The 21,074-nt window shown below is 38.4% G+C and overlaps 1 protein-coding gene across 3 annotated transcripts in view; it reads right to left on the bottom strand.

Moving 5' to 3' along the window:
• LOC139976791 (melatonin receptor type 1B-A-like) overlaps window positions 1–13,305 on the bottom strand; it is a 73,834-nt gene extending 60,529 nt beyond the window's left edge. The window contains exon 1 of one of the 3 annotated variants that reach the window (XM_071985567.1): window positions 13,057–13,305. The gene's annotated coding sequence lies outside the window, so the exon portion shown is untranslated. Of the gene's footprint in view, window positions 1–5,158; window positions 5,508–13,056 lie in introns of those variants that run through there. The other 2 variants (XM_071985572.1, XM_071985566.1) reach the window with 2 other exon arrangements.
• Between the last annotated feature and the right edge of the window lie 7,769 nt (window positions 13,306–21,074).

Genomic DNA, 21,074 nt, shown 5'->3' with positions numbered 1-21,074 from the left:
CTTAGTCATACAAACAGGTGGTTACGCCCCTTATACATTTACCAATATGTACATATACATATATATATATATATATATATCAGGCGCGTATCCAGGATTTTCTGACCCGGGGGGCGCGAATTACTATCTAAGCGGAGCGCCCCCATCGGTTGGCGCGGAGCGTACAAGAAAATTTTTGGTTTTGATACCCCCCAGATCACCGGAAATGGCACTTCTCGGGCTTGAAAATGACCAACCAGATGTACACTTTTGCCTGAGAACCAAGTATTTCCCAAAAGTTTCTTTTTCCATCCATAACCTTTTTGAAGATTGTCACCAGTCACACATCATGTTCGACCTCATTGCATGTCCTATGGATCATTGCTTTTGCAGGTGATTCTACGTCACGGCCCACAATATCCGAAAGCCCCACTTTTCAAGGTTTTAAGCCCATTATTTGTTGAGAATTTGAAAATTCACATTTCTCGTGAATAAAATCACTTCAAAACATACCCATAATGTTGCACAAAATTCAATCTATGGATAACCAATATAGAAAAACCTCCTTCAACCCCTAACAGACAGGTCAAAATTGCACGAGTAGAGGAAAGTATGATGAAGAATGTTGGTCAGGAAATTTTCGAAAATTCAGACACAGTTAATTTATTGGTGTAGAAATATTGCAACCTCTTATAATGGCTATTATAAAACTTGGTTGAAGGAACAGAAAAATAGCAGATATTTCCGATATCAGGTATATCGAAACCGAACACTACACACATAGGCGTAGGTCCCGTAGGAGGCGGGGGCTGCAGCCCCCACCCCCCCCCGCAGCCAATTTTTTTTTTCCAATTTTTTTCGGACACCTACTGAAAGAAAAATAAATCGCAATGAATAGCTTAAAAATTATCTCCTTGGTAATTAAAATAAAGTTGTAAGCTTGGCCGACATTACTACTGTAAAAGAGAGTTTTGACATAAATGGATCTGTATGCTTTTTCTCCATCTACATAAGATATTTCGTTGTTTACATTAGCATTTGGCGGTATACTGTGCAACTTTCACGGACCGTGCGGTACACGATGCCATGCAATATAATGACCGATGTTTGCTTATATGATATTGGCATCGATATGTTGAACGCGCGCTTCGTGCGCGAAAAATTTTGGCTTTTTTTTTCGGGCAAGTCATTACAGCCCCCAAATCCAATTGGGCTCCTACGCCTTTGACTACACACATAGACAGTTTTTGAGGCTGTTCATCGTGGAAAATGCATTTCAATGCTCACTGATATGATGTTATATCTGCTCTTTGCATTACAAATTCGAACAGGCGTGTAGCGAGTAATTGCCTGTAGGCAAACTATCTAAGCGAAGCGCCACCATAAATTGGCGCGAAGCGTACAAGAAAAATTTTGGCGGAAAATGCCTCCCAGATCGCTGGAAATGACACTTCCCAGGCCTTGTAAGTTGCATCTAAGCATTGTCTGTTTTGAAATTACTAGCGATGTCATAAAGAAAATTTGCTCGGGGGGGGGGTGGTCGCCCCCTTCCCGAAATGTTCCCCGACGACTCGGTCGAGTTCAAGACCAGCCACAGTTGGTTCCATATAGCACAATTCTACAATTGTTTAAGGCGTCCATACACACACACGCGTTATGATAGACCATATATAGTATTTATATAGATACATTAGTGAGAGAGGAAAAATGGAAACGTCAAAAATGGAGTTGTCGATGTAAGGGGTAGGGTGAGGCGCACACCCCTTCCGTAATCCTTGATCTGTCACTGGCTACCTGTGTATATAATAGGGATCAGCGCTTTAACTATGACTGTTCCTCTTTCTCTTCCCGAGGTCTTGGCTATCTTCTACTCCCTCCTTTCTCTTTTTTCCCTCTTTTTTTTTTCTTTTTCTTTTCCCTTCCTTCCTCTCCTCCTTTTCTTTTTTTCCCCCTCCTTTTCCCTTTATTCTTCTCTTTTTTTCTCTCCTCTTTTCCTTACCCGGGGGCGCGCGCCCCCAACGCCCCCCTGGATACGCACCTGTATATATATATATATATATATATATATATATATATATATATATATATATATATATATATATATATATATATATATATATATATATATATATATATACCGCGCGTTTTAATGTGTGTTAAAATTCACGTTGAACTAAGCATTATACGGTCTATCGATCAGACCTATACGTATTGTGTTTATATCACCTCTTGTACTCTTGTAGGCTACAAACAAATATTGTTTAAGGCAAGGATTCTCTGTTTAGAACTAACTGCGGCAAAGTTAAAGGGATCCTTGGTCGATTACTTTATATTCATGCTTGATGCCTTGCGGGGTTTTTCCCCCAAAACTGAAACAGTCTTTCCTATTGCTAGAGAAACCCGTGATACCTTTCAAGGGTCTCTGTTTACTTAGTATATTAGGAAACACCCAAGCAATTCCGTCATAACAATAGATAGCCTATTTCTTTAAAACCATTTTATTTGCACGATTCATTGAACATAAAACTAGGCTACATAAACTGTTTGCTTCTCTACCTATTCGCTTAGAGCTCCAAATATGCAGAGCTTTCAAACTGAGAAATGTGTGATGTTGTAATATCCAGTAGTCTTGGTTTGGAAAGCTCGGGTAACATTCTCACGATGTGTGGGAGCACTGATATAATACTTAGGCCCTTTTGACCTTCCCATTTACATCTCCCCTGTTTAACTAATGTATGTATGCCAGCCATGGGGGAAACCTGAACGTCTGGTAAACTAGACCTACATCTTGTACAAAGGGACACCCCGGGGTGAATAACTGGTTCGATAGGATCCAAATCGTGTATACAAGTTGTAAGTTGGGTTGTAATACGCCCTGCAGTTTCTACGACGTATTTACATATTACATGTATAGGCCTACGTTTACGTGAAATTACGAAATATACACATTATAGGTAGGTTAAGAAACTGAAATATTGGTTGCTATAGTGATACCTGGATAAGTGCGGTTATGTTATTCCCCAGTAAGAAGTGTATGTTTGAATCAGTTACGTTGCTACAGCATTCACAACATAACGGTGCAGTTGAGTTGGTGTTACAATAGATGGATAAACTCCTGTAATGAATATAACATCACGACTTAAACTATATGACGTAAGCCACCTTCGAAGCCGATGTACTTATTTCCTATCAAGCTTTCCGCGTAACAGGTGTTTACCTATACATCTTACCACACTTTTATATCGGTGTACCTATAGCCTATTACACATTCGGCTTAAGATATGAAGTTGTTCTTTGGCTGTTCATTTCACTTCAACTTTTGGGACGAAAATTACGTGAATGAGTACAATTGGTTAACCCAGTGACAGTTCGGGAACATGATCGATTAGCATACAGCGGTTATGGACAGCACTACTTTAATATCGATTTGATCCATGATATGAAACAATGCTGCGGAAGATTTAGTTATAATTCGCGCATAAAACTACTTTTGCCTAGACTTTCTCTCCCACCGTCCCACACTCCAAGTCTCGATCCCCGAATCGCACAGCGGGAGATTCTAGCGATGTTACAGTATGTTCAAAACAGTAACATAAGGCATATATCTTACATAATGTAGCTTAAGACTTGTCTAGCTCCCTTGCACTAAACCATGAATAATAAAACAGATCGCCACCCCTTCAAATCCTTGGAATGATAATCTTTGCACCAAGGATCGAGACACTTGTATACTACCGTTGTAAGCTTGCCTATAAAAAGTACCGAATAATCTTGGCGTTGAAACAATGTTGTTTCTTTTTACGAATAGCTGCAATTAATTATACGTGTTCTAAATTAATTATCCCCCCATATATTTGACTCGTGCATGGTCTATTTTACAAATTTCATTTGTGTGGCCCCGAAATTCCAGAAAACTTAATGCTTCTTTAATCGAATACGTTTTTGTTCGTGTGGCTTCGAGAAACGATGAAAAACATTTAAAACAAATGAAAGACAATTACTGCTTGAAAGAAGAGACAATATGTGGAACGACGTCTTCCCTGAACAACTGAACTTAAAATAGGTTCGATTACAACAGTATGTAATTGACCTACTTAACGCGTGACAAAAGTCATACCAGTTTCCAAGGGTGGGGGCAGGGCAGACCAATAATTATTAACGACAAACTACTGTGAATGAGTAAACGGTTCTTTCGTTTCTTTGTGGGTTTTTGCCTTACTTTTATATTTAGTTTCTTGCTTGGGAAAATCAATTTGCGGAGTTTCCATATGATTTGAACTAAGTTCGTATAATGCGCCCACGTAGGTATACACGCAAGACCTTGCACCCAGCATACAGTGACCAAACAATAAGTTTATATTTTCTCAAGTAAACAAAACAAAGATGGCTATCGCCATTACATAATAGAAGCGGTTCCAGGTAGGGTAACAAGTCCCCTTCTGAATTATTTCGACTCTATTTATTTTAAATATATTAAGGTACATATAGGCTGTTGGACACAGTATTAAAAGAGCTTCACGTGTGTGCATTTCCTTATAATTTCCTAATGTTTTTTATGCACCGCTATTTCGGTAGTAATTTCGATATCTAATTATACTTGCCTCTTGCCTCCTTAACCCCCCTCCCACCCCCCCTGGACAAATCCTGGATATGTCACCCCGCACAATGGGAACTTAAAATATAGCTTATTTGTTTACCCATGCCTTCTCATGGCTAACGTTTTGTGGACGCCCTTGTCTTGTGCCAAAAGTTAATATAAGTTATAGGTTTCAAGTAATTCGCACAATGATGATCCAAGCAAATTGCAAGACTTGCTTTGGAATCATACTCCAATTAGCAACTCAAATTACAAAACATATCTCTTCCATTCGCAGTTTGCCCTATACGTATCATATTTTATTGACATAAACCGAAATTAAGAAACTTCCTGTGTGTTTTGTTGTACATGAAATAATATATAATCGCTATACCGATAAACTGAACCTCGTAGATTACTACCGTTTATGATATTTATGATATGAGTAAGATTCTCTATTCTTGCAGGAGTAATTCAACAGCTAACAGTTTTCAAACTCTATATATGTTGGTTCCACCCCCTCCCCTAACCCTCCCCCCCCTTCCCTGCCACATGTCTTTCCTCTACTCTCTATCCCTTCGGTCGTTTAAGTTACAAACTTACCTTTTCGTATGTTGTAGCTGAGGTTAGCAGCTCTCTGGGTTAAGTTGGCCTAACATGCAATACCTTTAGTCCAAAGGTCTACCGGTTTACCTTGGTCTGTTCACTTACAAGTTACAGGCCTCTTTTCGCCTTCCTTGTGAACAAAACATTTCCGCACGAATGAATACTGTATTATAATGTGAGTAGTTTTGCTAACTCACTGTTATTGCTCCTGTGCGGTATCTCTCACCCCGTGACACTTTTAACCATACCTTTGGTTAGCATTGAAAATTAGAACGAATGAATAGATTCCGAACAGTAGTCGAATACGGAAGCTTTTACGTAACATAAACAATATGGATGTTTTACATAACATGACCAAGGTTGCTGTTTTGGTAAACAAACTAGGAAGTATTTATTTCAAAATTAGATCCTTAGCTTAGTTTCAGCAGTTCTGGATATCTCTATTTATATAATATTGAAATATAACAGTCTAGGTGATACAGTGTTAACAGCAACACAATGACCGTTTGACCCTCACTTTACGTTTCAAAGTGACGATTTTGGAATATTTTGTGTAGTGCATATACATATACGTATGTATGAATACATATTGTAACATCTGCATGTATAGCTAAGCATGAAGGAGCAATTCAATATTTAAAATACTTATCAATAGTTGTTTTACTTTATAAACAATGCTTGCAAAGTACTTACAATTCTCACGCCTTGTCGTGTAAATTGTTGCTAGTACATATTTGTTGCAAGCCAGTCATTTTGCATAGCTTTTTTTGATATACGATACTATCTTCTTCCTCATGCATGATTTGCTAAAATATTGATAACGTTGCAATTAACATTACGAGAAGAAAAACCTTAACAATATACCTTACCGTATACTGAGCTCTGAATAATTTTAGCGCAGACTTGCCTATCCTTTACCTCCATTTCCATAGAAACTCTATGTTATCACGTGCCATAGCAAGGGCGGCGGAACCGGGGGGGAGGGCACAGGGGGCACGTGCCCCCCCACTTTTCCTCAGGTTAAAAATGTGCCCTTTTTCTACATAAATATTTCTAAATAAAAAAAGAGTTTACAAAGCGAAACCCACGTCGAATGAATTATTTCGGGAAGTTTTAAATGTTTACCACCACAGGCGTAAGAGCCCAATTTGATTTGGGGGAGGGGGCTGTAACGACTTGCCCGAAAAATATTACCAAAATTTTTCGCGCGCTACGCGCGCGTTCAACATGCTAATGTGCATATCATATAGGCATGCGTTGGCTAATACATCGCATGCCAATAACATACAATCACTTCCCATGTTATAACCCTTCCAAATTGGTTATAATTATTGGCAAAGTCGTTACAATCATAATGATCATAATAATATCAGTTTAACCATTGAAAAACACATAGAAAATTATTTTTCTTTCAGTATTTTGACATATTTCATTTGCTTTCATGCATGTATCGATCGCGTGTGCAGGGACTTGGACTTTATAATGATTTCACCTCATTTTGTCTTTTTCCTTGTTTCCCAATTTGCACATTAGATATTGCAGTGCTAGTATGCATTGTTTCCTTGAGGGGGGGGGGGGGGGGGGATGGCGTTGCTGGAGTGATGTGTATACGCAAATAAGATAATACAATAAGAGTTATAAAGGGTACTAAATATCAGGCTGCATCAGTCCAATCGAATTTCTGCAAAGTGCCCTTCGACGTTGGTGCCCCCCAAATTAAAAGTGCTTCCGCCGCCCTTGTGCCATAGTTACCAGTTGACAGTTCCATTGTGAACGTAAATATCTAATCCGTGACATTCGCACATTTTAGTTGTGAAATATTGAGAGACACTTTATTGCTGCATTCATCGTTAACTTCGTCCATAAAATCCATTGGTTTTGTGCACAGCCGTTGACGGACAGACAAGCTACTTTCATACGAACACACATGGATTGCACAACGACATTGAAAATTTGCTAAACCATCAAAAGTTTGCCAATAAAAAAGAATTGACAAATTATAATGAATTTGGAAAAAAGAATATTTTCTGTGTTGAATGTCTGTAAATTTGAATCAGGGAAAAATGATTGTAACCATAAAATATACGTTATACTTAGACCGAGTTATGTTATGACAGGATGAGCGATACAGTAATCTAACTTAGTATTTGTCTTACCGATAATACATTGCAACCTTACATAATCGGTATGGCATGACATGCAATATCGAAGTTAGCTTATATAACCGGTGCTGTGGCCGAGTGGATAAAGGCGGTGGCATTTGAAGATATGAGGCTTATCAATCGGGAGGCTCCGAGTTCTATACCCGGCCGGTTCATGGTAAGGTGGGTTTTTCATTTAAGAGCAATCTACGGTTTCCCATTTGTAATGACTTTCTAAATTGAATAGGTTCCAAATTTGAGTAAAAAAAATGTTGAATTGGAAGCCACCCGAAGTGTAAGTTGTAATCCATAAGCCCTTGCTGGTTTTTACAACATTTGCGGTCGCTTAACCGTCGTAAAAATATCTGCTGATTATTATGATATTATGAATGTATGTCTATAAAGACTGTGTAAATTGAGTTGGGTGGTAAATTAATCATATACAATCAGTGGATTATTATTTTGTGCGTACCGAAAAGGGAGAAATCATAAGATAATGTTTGATCTTATATTTTTCTTTATATTTCAATGTACCACCGGTGTTGAATCATAGATGAAATATGTCATCCAATATTTGTAATTGACAGTGATGGTTGTTAAATCTAACGAAAACGGCATAAAACGATTACATTTGAAAACAGTTTATAAACTCATTATAAGAGCTATAGACCACACGTAGATGTGAGTTACAACAGCGACGGTGTCATCGGTGTAACAAATGAATAGCCTACTACTCAAGTTATAATTTTAGATTCAAAATTTGAGTTAAAATGTTGAATTTTACAACACACACTAATCCTGTTAGATAGTAGTAGACTAAGTACTGTACTAGTAGTGATACCGGTTGTTTTATTTTCTATACTTTATTCTTCCTCTGCAGTATAGGTCGTATTACCGGACAGCTATTTTCATATCATAGGACTTTCGAAGCGAGATTATTGCTGAATTGATAATACAATAAATATGGTAAGTTAGTATTCCTCCGAATAGCTTCATCGTACGTCAGTTGAAACTTGAGCTAGCTGTTTGGTAGCCTAGGTCTTAGTATAATATAAGTAGAGCCTATAGTCAGAGACCTAGTGATAATAAGTTACGTTACTAGGCCTAGTCATAGAGAGGTTGTGAAGATGATAGAAGGTCTGTGATACCATGTGCAGTAGTATGTATAACCATAGGCTAGGTTTTGCATATTTATTACTGTTGTCACTAGTCTGCTAGTCGCATCGACGAGCAGCTGTTCTTCGAGAAATAAGAGCTGCTAAAAAGTGCATTCTCTCATTGGCTTGTTCAAATCAAGAGGCACGGCGCAACAGAATACATTCATGAAATCGGTCTTCAGCGGATAAATGTTTGGATACTTTCGATCATTAGTTTTTTTAATAAATGAGATGTTTTTGGCAAAATTAGCTTGGTGAAACATTCCCATTTTCATGGATCGTCAGATAAGCTCCTTAAACGAAGCACGTTTAATGAAAATGAACAGTCTTATGTATTTCCTTTTCCTTTTTTTCAAACGAACGGAATCACTTTAAACTGGACTGGCCCGATCTTTATATTTTCTCTTCGGAATACGGACAAACTATACTACAAAGAAAACTGGTGTCGTTACACAACAAGTGACATGTTTCTCTGTTACTGAACGAAATAACATGTATCTGAAAGACGGTTTATTAAATGGATAGTCACGTAGTTTAGTCATTTTATATTTTTATATCTTTCCTTAGAGTGTTAACGGTTTAAGAGTGAAGCCAAAAATCTAAACCTATTTCGTTACATGTCGAGAAGAGGACAGGAGAATCACATGACCTCTTTTTTGTATCGCCTGGTTCCAATGGAGTGTAGCAAGCGGAGCGGTTGTACAGGCAACATTTACAACATAAATATAAATATATATATATATATATTTATATATGTATTTAGATAAATGTATTTATATATATTTATATCTGCGTTGGGTTGTATATATATATATATATATATATATATATATATATACATATGTATAAATATGTATTTATATAAATGTATATATATATATATTTATATCTGCTTTGGCTTGATCAGACCTACACAAAGTTACATACATCTTTTGCACCAATGAACTGTTCTTTCAGTGGATAATATCAAATATCAAATATTGTTGGACTATTACCGCAATTTTCTTTCTCCTTTTCCCCTCTTTGTTGTTACTTTGTGTATGTTAAAGCCCAAGTGTCTCCCCCTTATTTTGTCCCGATAAAATAAAATAGTTAAAATAAAGAACAAGTTTGTAAACGTACCTAACAAACACATAATTCAACTAAAAATAATAAATGACCCCAGCATAATAACATGATATAATTTAATTGATTATAATTTAATGCTTCGGCAGATTGAATAATATGTTCTATCATATTGATAAAAATCAAAAATATATTTGGAATAATGCCAAATCATAAACACAAGATACGTAGTGTGACTTATTTACCAGTTCACAACCTTTATAAAACCGTAGTTCTTTCAATTTGCTTATTAAGTGTAATTAATTTAACAGTTGAAGTACACGTATCTATATATCTTCTTTTCAAATTTTATACAGTAATAAACTTCATATTGGATCACAATTTGCCAAGGTGTAAATATCGGTTCATATAAATACATTGGCTCGATTTAAAGCTACCGTATCTTTTAAGTATCATCGTTCGTATTTAAAAGAGAAACACCATATCTTGGAATTGTTTGAGCTTATACGATACCATGTGTATAGAAAACAGCCTACAAGGTTAAGTGAATAGTTCTGGAAAGAGTTTCGAAAGATAGTGAAAGGTGTAAAATCGATTAAAAGGGAGTATAGAATCTAAGAATTATTGACAATTCGAAGGTGTCTGTTGCTATTTTGGTCACATATGTTTAATTATTGATGACTCATCACAAATCTACTAGTAACATCAACTTCGGATCATTCCTCTACGGATATATATATATATATATATATATATATATATATATATATATATATTTACACACACACACACATATATATATATATATACATATATATATATATATTTACACACACATATATATATATATACATATATATATATATATATATGTGTATGTATATATATATATTTATATTTATATATATATTTATATATATAAATATACATTGATACATATATATTGCAAAGGCACGCTATAACCAGCACATTTCATACTCAAAAGTGTTCATAACTGCATACCTTCCAATAGTTAACAGAAGTGATCATTTCAAACCACTCTCAAGGTTATCCAAACTTAACAAGAGATAACATGACAAAACGTTGAAAATACTTTTAGTTTTAGAAATGCTTTCGTTTATCTTTAGGAAACACGTTGGCATGTGAAAAGAAAACAAAAGAACATATTAAATCGAATTCTTAGTGCCTACAATTTCCTGTTCAGTATAATGAAACATTAAAGCTACGCTCCCACGAGGAAGTATCTTTTAAAATTATCCCCTGTCAATAAAGTGATGTTTTTCTCATATATTTAAACAGATGAAATCCCTGAGAGATTTAAATGTTGAAAATTCGATTGATCAAATATTTTACCATTCGACAACATGTTTGGGACTGTAAATACAATGAACAGAGTCGTGACGTCATTCGATAAGCTGACCTATCGCCTTTAAGCCAAACGTCGAAGCAATCGTTGTTACCAAACCATATAGTAATTTAAATAATAGAACATCAAATTCCGTGCCTACATATATATGCGATACTTCTCTGTAGGCCATATCGTCATTTAAAATCTCATCATCACAGAACCATATCATAACGGTGCTCAATGCTCAATGAAGTTCTAATAAACCAAACAAATGGTAATAAGGGATGCAGAAAATTTTACAGTTTGACTTAATATTACAGGAAATAGGCTTCTGGAAGCAGTAAATTGCGAGGCTATTTTTTTATCACTTATTTATTACTTTGAAGTTTAAAATTCACAAAGAGGTCAGTTCAATACACATGTGTAATGCTTGTGTTCAGTAACAATTCCTACACAGTAATACATAAATGAATATATATATATATATATATATATATATATATTTATATTTATATATATATATATATATATATATTTATAATGTAACTATATTATAATGTATAATGTAACTATATTATAATATATATATTATATTATAATGTAACTATATTATAATGTAACTATATTATAATATATATACATATATGCCTATATATATGTTCCACGTGTTGGATAGACATAATAGTAGAAAAGATGAGGACAACATGTAATGCCTTTAAATCCAACATAATATTTAGAATAGAATAGAATAACTAAACGCTACACAAATTTTCGGACATCCTGGTCCTTCGTCAGGCGTAAAAGGAGTGATTGAAATCACGATGGTCTACCGTAAGCCCCAGACTGCTCGCAGTGCTTAAACCCGGAAAGAAAAGCCATATCCCTATTGAGACCATGACAGTGTGAACGTACTTTAGTTATTAAGATATATATATATATATATATATATATATATATATATATATATATATATATATAGACCTATAGTGCCTATATATATGCATTTTTTTAAAGCGAGTTTATTTCATGAAAATCAGAAGGCAGATTGATCTTACGTTACATTTTTTTATTGATTTCAATGTTTGTTTGTTTTTTTCTAAAAATATGTAACATGTTGATTACGTTATTGCTCAAAAGGACATTCATAGAAAATAAACCCTTGATATATCTTGGGCAGTAAACCAAACAGTTTGATCCACTCTCAACCCCAGTCCCCTTACATTAAGACTATAACCATTACTATCATATCATGGCGATGTAAGGTCAAGTATCACGAATCCCTTTGAAAATAGATGCTACATATTATGATCAGGTTAAAGGTTGCAGGTGAGCGATCTGTTATGTACTGTGTACACATGATCACATATGATCTTAGCAAAAACGGAAAGACGGGATCGGATGTGTGTTAACAATTTGGTTTAGAAGTGACCGGTTGAAAGGGAATATCTAATTGGATCTAATTCACATATTATATGCACAGAATTGTAGCGTCATAAAAGTCACGAACCAGCTCTACAACTGTTAATGAGCTAGAGTAATTGACGGTGGGGAGAGGGGGTGGGGTGGAGGGAGGGGTGGGTGAGGGTTCCCGGTAGGGTTTACATTTCAGTCACTAAGAATATATTTATGAATTATCGCTTATTTGGACCTGTCTGTAAGGCCCAATTATGCCACATTATCTGCTTTAAAGGAAGCAAAAATTCCTGTATTTTTCTTGTTAGTTATTATCCAATATGCATAAACTTCCCATAGAAGTCAAACATCTACTATACGACGTCAAAAATATCGTTCAACACCGTCTAGCCTACATGATTGTATAGAACGTTTCTGTGGGGGAGTGGCCGTTGTTTTTGGCTGGGTTACAAATAATCCATAATGAGGTATGGCCCTGGTGAGATCCAGGGCGCATCTATAGTATTTCCCAACATTTTCTTGAATGTTCTCTTGTACCGATTTGCAATAACAATAGAAAGTTATATTTTCCCTTTTTTTTTTACAAACAAGTGTTTGCCACGCTGGCTGATGCAAGCCACTCGTTCATCAATTTACGTATATTTCACTTAATTTCACCATTTCAAACAAATAGTGGTAGCCTAGAAACTCAATTATGTTAGTATACACTAATGAAAATGTTATAAATTAAGAAAACAAAACAAATTAAGCTATGAACAACGATTGACCTACCTGTTTCACAATCCTTTCTCAGATAAAGCTTCAATAGAATTCCTTTTTGTTGTCTGCAGTAAATTGAAAGTATACACGCCATATAACATAGATATATTATGTAATGTCACTGGTTCAATAGTAGTATTGCTTAAGTCAGCAGGTTCGGTGAATTAATTAGGCCATACAAGATTGAAATTTTTGCAGAGGAAAGCAAAAGTGCAAAGTCGTATTATTGAAAGTGAAAGTAGACTCATGTGATAAATTTAATGTTTCCCGAAAAAGCCCACCTATTTCTGTAAAACTAGTTAAATAAATCCGTTTTTAGTTTGGCGTTATAAACCGAAAGCCGACAATACGAGTTGTCGTAAATGTAAACATCCTGTATCCCGAACAGGAACAAACTAAGATGATATTTTAATATTTTACCACATTATTGTTTCTTCAATCTGTAGAAAGAGTCAGAAATCGATAAGTATATATTGGTATCCTTTTATAATAATTTGCAGGGATGTGCCCAGGATTTCCTGAGTGCCGGGTATACTGATCGCCGTGCTGGTGGGGGGAGGTCTAAAGGGGAGGGGGTTACCCCTGCCCTTTGAGAAATTTTTCGATTTTTGAAGGTGCTTAGATGGCAAATGCTGGCACCTGTGTAGCTTTTTAAGCACATAAACTAGTTTTGCTGACAATTTACTTTTTTTCATTTTTTTTAGTGAAATATATAACGTACCTGGTAAAAGTTATTTGTATGTTTCATAGAGATGTTACAAGGGACCGATTGAGAGCCGTAAGTAATGTTTTTTGCAAGCGTAATTGATGCATTATTAGACTGTATGATTTTGGCATAGGCTAGGCCCAATTTATGTTGAATATATTGTTAGGAATGTCGGGATTTCTGATGAAAATATTGCTGGGCGGGATTCACGATTTTTAAGACAGTGCTGGGCGGTAATTTTGAGTGCTGGGCGGGGCCGCCCAGTGCCGCCCAGCGTTGGCTGTACATCCCTAAATTTGTACAAATAAATGTGACATTTACAGCAAATGTTTGCGGTCACTGTTATTTGTACCTAATTTACGATACCGACCGTGAGCTACTAAAAAAAAAATCGTATTTGATAACAAAAGTTAAGACGGGGCAGAAGGGAATTACCATGGAAACTGTTTGATTATGTTGACTGTTGTCATCTCAGAACGAAATTTTCAAAACAAAACAAAGCCAAAGCTAACGGAGTATCGAATTGTTTCAATGACTCCGATTATCCTTTGAGAAGCCTACTACGATCTAGGTCAGGGTTTCCCTAACTTTACCCCCCCCCCCGAACCCCCTGTGGTTGTCAGAGTTGTCCACGAACCCCCAACTTTTCGAGACACGATCTGAGTCATTATTATACTATAATACGCATTTATAGTGTTTCGTTAAAGATTTAGTTCATAGTGTAATATTGTAATGCAAAAAACAAAACAAGAGACGAACAAATATTTATTTGGAAACTTCAAGATAAGATCACGAATTGTATCACGCATCGATCACCCATCATACACAATGAGCCGGATGCTCCTGGTTTTATCACATGCACGGCACGGTACTACTATGGCAACATATGATTGTGTATGGAACGCGAAAAGAGTTGTTCGATTTGTACAAATTTTGTACATTATTAACTTTATATGATATATCAGATTTTAGTTCAACAAAAAAATACTCTAGTTTTGACTTTCAGAAACGTCTCACGAGCCCCCTGGAATGGACTCACGCACCCCCTGGGGTTCATGCACCCCAGTTAGGGAACCCCTGATCTGGGTATTAATAATAATAATACTTATAATACTAATAATACTAATAATAATCATAATAACAATAATATCATGATAATGATACCGATATCGATGACGATGACGACGACGACGATGATGATGGTGACGATGATGATGATGATAATAAAACTAATAATAATCGATTTTTATATAGCATTCTTTACCAACGATGCGTCTCAAAGCGCTTTACAGACGTCATATATCAAATGACAAGTTACTTCACAGGTACCCATTTAACCCATGGGTGGAGAGATCAAGGCGATTGAGATGAAGCATTTGCTCATGGACACAACGTAATGAACTAGGCAGGAACAGAGCCAGCAATGGCCTTGGATCACGAGTCCAATTGTCCATCACGCTAATCCTAACCCACACGAGGAATGTGTAACATCACTCAGCTTAAGGTTCTCTATTGCAGTAAATCAATTAATCGACAATATCATTGATCTCTAAGGGTGACATTTAACAACTGCATGAAAACCGTCTCTTCTGATTTCAATTACTTGTTTCGTCACACTTTTTCGCAGCCTTCCTCTTTGACCACGCTAGCTAAGAGACCCATGATCAGAATTATTAGTCGACCGTGATTAATACGGATTCTTACCGAGATCCACTCATCCAATTCCAAGGGCGTAGGAACCGGGGGGGGGGGGCTGGGGGCGCGAGCCCCCCAGTGAAAAATATGGAGGGGCGGAAGTATTAGTCCGCCCCCCCCCCCCCGCTTCGCAAGTCAGAAAACCCCTTTTTCATTTCCAAATGAGAAAAAAGTCTCATTTGGAGCACCAAATTGCATCTAAGGCCAGGTGAAAATGCAAAAGTTTTTACAAAATGGAGTGGGTGTTGAAGTGTGCTACATTGCACCAAATTGCATCTGAGGCCACCTGGAAATGCCCAAAAAATCTTAAGGGGTCTAAGGGGGACACCCCCTCCCCTTAGACCCCTCCTTCAGGCCGGCCATCAATCTTCAGCCCCCCCCCCCACTCAAAAGTACCTTCCTACGCCACTGTCCAATTCATCGATCGCTCCTGTTTTTTCTTCGAATGAAAGCGACTCATTGGCTTCAAGTATCTCTCTCTGGAGGATACTAATAACAGGTTTTCATTTAAGGTCAGCACTCTCTTAAGTCTCCTAACCACCCATACCCCACCCCATCCCTCGGCACATACACGCACGCAAGTACAACCATAGCCTATATGCTTAGGCTATGAACAAAATATTTGCTAGCCGCAGCTCTTTCAACGAGTAGCTTAGAAATACCCTATGATTCTAACGTTTTGGTTCAATAATAATAGTACCAAGTATAGCCTATCTATGATAATGATAAGGGACGTTAGAGTTGGGTCATCCGAGATTGGACAGAGGTTGGAATGGCAATTTCAATGTAATAATAATAATGATAATAATAATCAGCAGTTATTTTTACGACGCAGCGAACACAAATGTGGGAGAAAACCCGCAAAAGCTTATAGGTTACAACTTACACGTCGGGTGGCTTCCAATTCCACATTTTAACTCAAATTTTGATTTTTTTTTTCCATTTAGTAGTCATTTTAGATGGGAAAACCGGAGATTGCTTTTGGATGAAAGACCAACCTTATTATGACCCGGCCGAACCACGAACCTCCCAATTGCTAAGCCTCATTGCTTCAAATCATGGGCGTCAATCCAGGGGGGACGGGGGGACACGTCCCCCCCACATTTCGATGGATGGGGGAAACAATATCAAATGTCCCCCCCACACATTTGGAAAAAGAGTAGTGTCGTGGCTCTATTTGGTTACGGCTTACACATCTTAGGATTCATATCCTCGAATATCACTCAATGTTGCTGAATAGAGAATTCCACCCAGATCTCGTGAGTTGGTACCCTGAGCTCTCCAACAATCTTAAGCTTAGTCTGCCTTTATTTCGAGGCCAGTTCCATTCGTAGTCGGTTGAAGGGTATAGACAAATATTCAAGTTGATGAATCCAGTGGTACGGGCTATGTTTGGTGAAGTCGAAGCTCTCTTGCGGTTGCTCCTCGTCTCCTCCGCCAGTTCGACGGAAGCCGAGAGATCTTTTAGTGCTTTGAGGCGTTTGAAGACAAGGCTACGGAGCACCATGACTCAACAGAGGCTGAACCATGTGATCGTGTTCCATATTCACCGCGCAGGGACATCGTTAGAGGGGTGTGGGTGTGCCTCACCCCCAAGCCATGGTAAAACTGACGCTAGTTGGAAAATTGGAGTGCGACAGTCGGAATTTCCGACTGTCGCACTCTAGTTTATCTAGGCCTTTTCATGTAAAATGTTTATTAAATTTCGGTCAAAATTGACCTTTAACCTGTCATATTTACCACGTTTTCCTTGCCACTTTGGGAAATTGTTTCTCGCGATTCTTATACTCCACCGTACAAAACTTCTTATGATTTTGAATACTACAAGAAATGCCTAATAGAACTACCGTCATAGGCGTATGAGCACAATTTGTTTTGAGGGGGGGGGGGGGGGGTTGTAACGACTTGTCCGAAAAATATAACCAAAATTTTTCGCGCGCATCACATGATCATGTGCATATTATACAGGCTTGCATCGGTTTTTACATCGCCTGCAAATAGCATACAATCATTTTCCGTCTTCCTACCCTTCCGTATTGGTGATAATTGTTGGGTAATAATAATATCAGTATAACCACTGAAAAACACATTGCAAATTATCCAAAAAGCTTTCAGCATATTGCCCGAATTTCACAAAAATATTTGGTTGGGTTGGGCAATAAGTTTTGAAATGAGTGCCAGTGGGTACAAATGTATCGCAACAAGTTCGTAACAGAAGTACAGTCGCGAAAGATTGGGTTTTCTGACTGACACTGACCGTATCGTTGACGAGTAGCGGGAGGGTGGGGGGTACAAAGCAGCAGTTGGAATTTTCTGGCTTTAAAACCGATTTTCAGCCACTACACCCCCCCCCCCCCCCAATCATCAGGCCTTAGCTACGTCCCTGGGTACATGGTGGTTACATAGTACGCTCCGACCAGAATTCACCCGATAACCAGATGCAAATCCACCTAGCAACCGAGGTAACTTGCTTGAGGACTCCAACGAACAACCACTGATTTATTTTCATGCCTTCATCACTTTAGCCACCACTCACATGGGATCTATTCTAAGTCTGACGATACATGCGCATGTGTGAGGTCCTGAAAACATAATAAAAGTTGTTTGTCTTGCTATCCTTGTTTTCAAATTTCATGTAAATGTATTCTCGTAGACCTAGCAACCTGGTTTAACATGCTGGCGCCAAATTTGCGCTAAGCTCGCTATACGAACCCGGATATGGGCTGTGCCTTATTAGTTGTTTAAATTATTAATAATGGCGTATGAGGAAATGCACCATTTTGTGGTATGACTCCCAGGACAGAAAGTCGAGAAACTCACATGCAGTCGCGGCGGATAGCTTCCTTCGCCTATATGTCCGGGGAAATTTTGGGACATCGTTCCTATAGACCAGGGGTGGGCAACCTTCGGGCCACATGCGGCCCGCCAGTGATTTTTTTGCGGCCCGTGAGATGTCTCAAGAAAAAGAAAAAAAAAACAATCTATTTTGCATCATCACCAAAAACGAGCTAGCTGCTTAGAATTTATCTGCACTTATGATGCTGTCAGGTTGGTCTATTATCACCATTAATTATCAACAGGACTGTATTGACATTATGGTTTTGTGAATACAGATTAAGTACACACACCTATTGCTTGAACGTCCTCGGAATCAAAGGTTTGAAATCAGGCCGTTGGTTAGGTGCGGCCCTGTCAATCTTTCACTCCTAAAATCTGGCCCATTCATTCAAAAGGTTGCCCACCCCTGCAATGGGCCTATATCTGAGGCCCTGGGGTCAGTGGCGTCGTGCCCATTGGGGCCCGGGGGCACAGGCCCCCCCCAAAAGAAATCAAAGGTGTCACACAATTTTGTCATAATTTAAATAAAAGTGTTTTCGAAATCGAAAAGTAGACTAAATATTCAATTGCTCTTTGATGGTCGTTGCGGATTTTCCACACACCTCAAAGACGACCTTTGAATATGTTTGTCCTAAGCTCGCGTTTGATACAGTCTCAATTAACCTGGAAAATAATCACTTCGTTATCGCGCGTTTTACCTTAGGTTTCGCTACTTTCACTTTTTCTGCCCATGTTTTCAAACGGCATGGCTTTTTCTTCACCCAGTCACCACTTCTCACGGGCATGGGCGGCAAGGGCGGCGGAACCGGGGGGCACAGGGGGCACGTGCCCCCACTTTTCCCCAGGTTAAAAATGTGCCCATTTTCTACATAAAAATTGAGGTGTCTCAAGTTAGCCCGAGGCCAGGGAACCAGAATGAACACTCGGGAAGGGCCGTTTCCGGCCATCTGAGGGATTTGTAAAACCAAAAATTTTCTTGTACGCTCCGCGCCAACCGATGGTGGCGCTCCGCTCAGATAGTCGTGCATACAACTTTGCAAATCCTCGCTACGCCTCTGACTCTTAGTGAATTTCTGTGGGTGAAACTCAAAGCTATTTCGAATGAAACAAATTTGTTAAGATATTAACAAGAAATAAACTCTAATTCGGAAGATTCCTACATTAGCAATTAGCATGATTTCGCCTCATTTTGTCTCAAAAGAAAACTTGTTCCTTGTTTCCCAATTTGCACATTGGATATTGCAGTGCTAGTATGCATATTTTCCTTGAGAGGGGGGGGGGGGGGGGAGCGTTGATGGAGTGATGTGTGTACACAAATAAGATAATACAATAAGAGTTGTAAAGGGTACTAAATATAAGGCTGCATCAGTCCAATCGAATTGTTGCAAAGTGCCCTTTGATGTCGGTGCCCCCCCAGATTAAAAGTGCTTCCGCCGCCCTTGATGGGCGGTGATCATGGATCAGCCAACACGAAAATGTTTCGATATCTTAAATGTTGGGCGCTTCTGGGAGGCGAGGAATTGGTAAACTTAGGAATAAATGGTGATCACTTCCTTCGAAAATATTTCCCAAAATAAAAAATTGCCGGAAAATTTTATCAATTTTAGGGGTGTTGCTTTCTGCCATAATGCACGGGAAGTGCCGTTTCCTGCAATCTGAGGGGTCTGCCAGAAGAAAAATTTTCTTGTACGCTGCGCGCCAACCTATGGTGGCGCTCCGCTTAGATAGTACTTACGGCCGGAATACTCGAATCGATTCCGTCCCCCCCACGTTTCAAATCGGATTGACGCCCCTGCTTCAAATGCCACCGCCTTAATCCACAGCAAAAATATTCAGAATGTCTAATTTAATATCCATAAAGTGAAGATTTTGCACTCTTCCTTTTATCAACCCCATCCCCTTTTCTCGATGTAGGGCTCCCATGAACTCGCGAGGTTTCAAACCAACCTCGGGGAAACATTAAATACGCTAGACACATTTAACAAGCTGAATATTAATCAAAGGTATAACATGTTGAATACGTTAAACGTTTGTATTTTGCTGTATCTTGTATGTCTAAAGCAGTGGCGTAGGAAGGTATTTATGAGTGGGGGCTGAAGACTGATGGCGGGCCTGGGGGAGGGGTCTAAGGGGAGGGGGTGTCCCCCTCCCCCTTTGGAATTTGTTTGCATTTCCAGGTGCCCTCAGATGCAATTTGGTGCAATATAGCACACTTCAACCCACCCACTCCATTTTGTATATAATTTTGCATTTTCACCTGGCCTTAGATGCAATTTGGTGCTCCAAATGAGATTTTTTTCCCATTTGGAAATGAAAAAGGGGTTTTCTGACTTGCGAAGCGGGGGGGGGGGGGGCGGAATGATACTTCCGCCCCTCCATATTTTTCACTGGGGGGGGGCTGGCGCCCCCCCAGCCCCCCGGTTCCTACGCCCTTGGTCTAAAGTCAAACCTCTGCGACATGGAAAGAAAAAAACTGAGGCAAAGGTTCCCTTGTTCAATCCGTATAGACTACAGCAACTCGCCGAGTTTTAACCTCTGGTCTAAAACTAGGCAAATAATCAATCCATCCTACGATGGCTTTCCTGTTATCCGACCGTACCCTGGAAAACTATTTGAGTAAGCCTATGCATATAGGGTTTGTGACCCCAGGAAATTGACCATATGTTAATGCGGAAAAACTACAGGATCTTTACACTAGCGAACACACATAAATGACAGGGGAAGAATACAACTGTAGGTAATAAAGTGCCAACTTGAAAAAGGACCTGGAAAACCACGAAATAGTTTCACT

This window comes from Apostichopus japonicus, chromosome 12 (assembly GCF_037975245.1).
Source record: "Apostichopus japonicus isolate 1M-3 chromosome 12, ASM3797524v1, whole genome shotgun sequence".
In the NCBI taxonomy this organism is placed as follows: Eukaryota; Metazoa; Echinodermata; class Holothuroidea; order Aspidochirotida; family Stichopodidae; genus Apostichopus; species Apostichopus japonicus.
Note: the sequence above shows the minus strand (reverse complement) of the source record. Positions and strands in the feature narration are given on the sequence as shown.